The following is a 4,962-nucleotide window of genomic DNA, read 5'->3' as shown; positions in this document are numbered from 1 at the left end:
TCTGTTGCCCAGGCAGTGGCACACTCACTGTCACCCCAGCGTCAACCTCCTGGGTCCCGGTGATCCTTCCACCTCAGCCTTCCAAGTAGCAGGAACTACAAGCATGTGCTACCACACCCTGTACCACGCTAATTCGATCTATCTATCTATCTATCTATCTATCTATCTATCTATCTATCTATTTATTGTAGAGATGAGGTCTCACCAAATTGCCCAGGCTGTTCTCAAACCCATGGGCTCAGGCAATCCCCTCACCTTGGCTTCCCAAAGTGCTGGGGTTACAGGTGTAACTTTTTAAAAACAAAATCTCATCTGCTAGAGACACATATTGATGAAAGAATAGGCGTGGCATGGTGGTCACATCTGTAATCTCAGTTCTTTGGGAGGCTGAGGTAAGCAGAGTGATTGAGGCTGGGGGTTCAAGACCGGCCTGGGCAACATAGCAAGACTCTGCTTCAATAATAATAATAAATTCACACAACGTTTTAAAAAAAGGCTCGGCATGATGGCTCATACCTGTAATCCCAGCACTTTGGGAGACCAAGGTGGGAGGATCACTTGAGGCCAGGAGTTCAAGACCAGCCTGTGAAACACAGCAAGACCCCACTTGTACAAAACAATTTTTAAAAATTAGCCAAGTGCGGTGGCACTTGCCTGTAGTCTCAGCTACTCAGGAGGCTGAGGAGGGAGGATCATTTGATCACTTGAGCCCAGGAGTTCAAGGCTGCAGTGAACTATGATTGTGCCACTGTGCTCCAGCCTGGGCGACAGAGACTCCAACTCAAAAAAAAAAAAAAGGTTAGGTTACTGAAGAGCAATAAAACAAAGTATGTAAGTAAATATACATGTATATGATACACCCAGGTACACACATACAAAGAAAATGCCTAGAAGATACACACCAAACCACCAACAGTTATTTCTGGGATAATAAGAGTTAGGGGACTTTGAATTTTTATGTTCTTATCCTGTTTTAGTGTTTTGTAACAAGTACTCCTTTTACAATAACATTTTTATTTTTGTTGAGACAGGGCCACACTCTGTTGCCCAGGCTGGAGTGCAGTGGTACAATGTTGGCTCACTACAGCCTCGAACTCCTGGGCTCAAGTGATTCTCCTGCCTCTGCCTCCTGAGTAGCTGGGACTACAGGCTCACACCACCACTCTCAGCTAATTTTTGTATTTCTTGTAGAGATAGTATCTCACTAAGATGCCCAGACTGGTCTCAAACTCCTAGCCTCAAGTAATCCTCCTGTGCTAGCCTCCCAAAAACCTGGGATTACAGGTGTAAGCCACTGTGGTATCTGGCCTACAATAACATTTTAAAAAAGGAAATTGTAAGTCTGGTGTGGTGGCTCACGCCTTTAATTCTAGCCCTTTGAGAGGCAAAAGTGAGAGGAATGCCTGAGTCCAGGGGTTCGAGACCAGCCTAGGCAACTTGGCGAGATCTCGTCTCTACAAAGAATTTTTAAAAATCAGTCAGTCATGATGGTGCACACCTGTAGTCCTAGCTACTTGGAAGGTTGAAGTCGAAGGATTGCCTGAGACCAGCAGGCCGAGGCTGCAATGACTGTGAGCATGTTACTGCACTCTAGCATGGGTGACAGAGTAAGACTCCTACTCAAAAAATAAAGGAAGTTATAAAATGTAAATATATTGCATTTGTTATAATAATGAATTTTAAAGTCTTAGGAAATGCCTTTTAAAATGTAGAAGAGGCCAGGCTCGGTGGCTCAGCCTGTAATCCTAGCACTTTGGGAGGCCGAGGTGAGTGGATTGCCTGAACCCACGGGTTTGAGACCCACCTGGGCAACTTGGCGAGACCTCATCTCTACAATAAATCAAAAATTAGCCAGGCGTGGTAGCATGTGCCTATAGTTCCAGCTACTTGGAAGGCTGAGGTGGAAGGCTGAGGTGGAAGGATCGCCAGAGCCCAGCAGGTCGAGGCTGCAGTGGCCGGGAGCAACTACTGCACTCCAGTCTGGGTGACAGAGTGAGACTCCAACTCAAAAAAATAAATAAATAAAAATAAAATAAAATGTAGAAGAAAGGGCTGGGTGTGTGTGGTTCACACCTACAATCCCAGCACTTTGGGAGACCAAGGTGAGAGAGCTGCCTGAGCCCATGGGTTCAAGACCAGCCTGGACAACTTGGTGAGACCGCATCTCTACAATAAATCAAAAAACTAGCTAGGCATGGTGGCGCGTGCCTGTAGTTCCAGCTACTTGGAAGGCTGAGGTAGAAGGATCGCCTGAGCCCAGCAGGTCAAGGCTGTGGTGATCATGAGCGTGCCACTGCACTCCAGCCTGGGTGACAGAGTGAGACTTCACCTCAAAAAAAAAAAAAAGAAAAAGGCATTCCTAACTTTGAGATAGCCATAGCGACATATATGATGCTGGGACTAAGGCAGATTTGCAGTATTTAATGATCCCTTAGGAATGCAGAGCCTGGCAGCTGAAGTTGACTGACCCAACATCCTCACTCCTATTATTAATACTTTCCCAGGGTTGGCCTTTGGTTCCCTTGCCCTGACCCACCCTCACAGGAAGTGAGAGAACGTAAGAACTGAGTATTCCTGCAGGAACCACCAGGGAACTCAACCTCATGAAGAAATTTCTTGGTAGCATTCTTATGTTCAGTTCTCACATACGAGAGAGCTGTAGTTCATGATATGCTTGCTTTCTCTGTCTCTTTAACTCTAAGAATTCTTGGACCAAGGTATACAGAGGCACCTAGAAATGTTCATCTTACTTATAAGGATTACATATTTTGGTGATAAATATCTGGCCTGATTCCAGCAGGGTTCTTGTTCCTGTAGGCATATGCTTATTCATACGGAAGCTTTCTGCCAGGAGCCTTGGCATGCCTATCTGTGCTGCTCATTAGACTGCTGCCAGACCACACATAGGCAGAGACTGGACTTGCATTCCAAGAATGTCTATGTCACACTCACAGAAGGTTGGAGTGGAAGAAAAACTGAGTAAGCTGATTAGAACTTGGAACACACAGAAATTAGCTCTAAAATTTTAGAGTCTAAATGGTGTCTAGGTCCCTAGGGTAACCCACAGACACCTGGTCCTCAAATATGGGACTAAGGGCTTAAATGGCCTTTCAGAGCCAGAGGGACAAGAGAAGGCTGAGAGGACTGGCTTATCTTCCTTGGGGCTACACTAGTCCTTTGCTCTGGTACCCTCTAATCTCCCTATCTACTTAATCAATTCCATTCCTATAGTCAAAGATTTCTTAAAGATCCTATCATTTGCCAGGCTTCCAGGATACACAGATAAAATGTGTCAGTCTAGAGGGAACACAGACAAGTAAACCAACAAGGCAACCCAGTGTACTAGGCACCAACAGAAGTGTGTATACAGTATCTGAGGGCAGGAGATTCTAGGGAGAAGGTAGGCACAGCACACTGGACAAGTAGACAATTCACTATGCTAAGTTCAGTGTACCTGGAGACCGGGCACATACAGGTATCATAAGGCGGCAAGGTTCTGGGCTGAGGCAAAAAGAAAAGCCTTAGATTTCTAGTGTCCTTCTGCCCTAGCCTGCCTAGCTCTCACTCCCTACTAGGTTACAACCCAGATCTGCTTAACCTTCCAAAGGGATCCATGATTTTTACATCTCTTTCTCTCCCCTTCAAGCTCCCATTCCCTGGATAAGCAAACTAGCACATCTACATGATAGATAACATTCTGGCAACATGGGAAGGCTGTTTAAATTCACTAATTCACTCACTAATTAGCTGTTAAGATCCATTATGTTCCACACATTGTGTCAGGCCCTAGAGATACAATTTCCAACGACAATACATATTTGAGTGGGGATTCTAGTATTAGGTGTTTATGCTTTTTCACATTTTCTTCCACTATTTCTGAATCCAAAGGGTATTTTATTTGTTGGGATTTAAGTTTCAATTATTTTTCTAAAAATTACCAGATCTCATTTAAAAAGAGATGGAATGGGATCTGGACTACACTGGCACAAACTTTTAAGGGTTATCCAAGACACTGCCTTTTGTCATCCCTTATATCACTGTCTTAAGATGTTCTTTAACTGTTTTCTTTAAAACTAGCGTGACACAGGAATCTGAGGGTTCTATGTTCAAATTTCAGTTCTGTCACTTATTCTGTGACTTCAGACAAGTTATTTTCTCTCTGAGCCTTTGTTCTACTCATCTGTGAAAACGGGGCTATTACCTTCCTCACAAGATGGTTGTAAGAATTAAAGAGATAAAACAGTAAGGGGCTAGCACAGTACCTGGCACATAGATAAGAAATGTTAACCCCCTTCCCTTGTAAACTTAAGGTATACTGCTTCTTTATATTCGCCTTATAACCGTGCAATCAGCAAGTACTTGGTTAATCTGCTAAATGAATGAGTCACTTCCCTTTTTGAATAAGCATCATTCCTTGAAGGAAGAGTAGATGAGACATCAAAACTGTATATGTTTATGTGCTGAGAGGAAATCTAGAATGTGACAGTTTGACCCAAATAATGTCATATTTTCCCCAAAAGTGTTAAAATCAAGGGTCACTTGCTATATTTCTTTTTCTTTTCTTTTTAAGTTGGAATCTCACTCTGTTGCCCAGGCTAGAGTGCAGTGGCATGCTCACAGCCACTGCAGCCTCAACCTGCTGGACTCAGGTGATCCTTCCATCTTAGCCTTTCTAAGTAGCTGGAACTACAGGCACATGCCACCATGCCCGGCTAATTTTTTATTTATTGTAGAGATGAGGTCTTACCAAGTTGCCCAGTCTGGTCTTGAACCCATGGGCTCAGACAATCCTCTCACTTTGGCCTTCCAAAGTGCTGGGATTATAGGCGTGAGCCACCATGCCTAGCTTATATTTCTTATCACTATGAATAGCATCAGTTAAAACTCTGCTCGGCCCTTTACATGAATTATCTCATTTAATCCTTACAGTCTGCCTTGAGGTAAACACTACTGTATCCACAT

General features: G+C 43.8%; 1 protein-coding gene across 2 annotated transcripts in view; it reads right to left on the bottom strand.

The window, feature by feature from the left end:
* Positions 1 to 1,798, bottom strand: part of RNF185 (ring finger protein 185) — a 24,030-nt gene extending 22,232 nt beyond the window's left edge. For both annotated transcript variants that reach the window (XM_008056190.2, XM_021711425.1), the window contains exon 1: positions 1,738 to 1,798. The gene's annotated coding sequence lies outside the window, so the exon portion shown is untranslated. The remainder of the gene's footprint in view (positions 1 to 1,737) is intronic.
* Between the last annotated feature and the right edge of the window lie 3,164 nt (positions 1,799 to 4,962).

This window comes from Carlito syrichta, unplaced genomic scaffold, assembly GCF_000164805.1.
Source record: "Carlito syrichta isolate Samal-C Ts95f unplaced genomic scaffold, Tarsius_syrichta-2.0.1 Scaffold302276, whole genome shotgun sequence".
NCBI classification, from domain to species: Eukaryota; Metazoa; Chordata; class Mammalia; order Primates; family Tarsiidae; genus Carlito; species Carlito syrichta.
The sequence above is the reverse complement of the archived record's forward strand: the minus strand, read 5'-3'. Positions and strand labels throughout refer to the sequence as shown.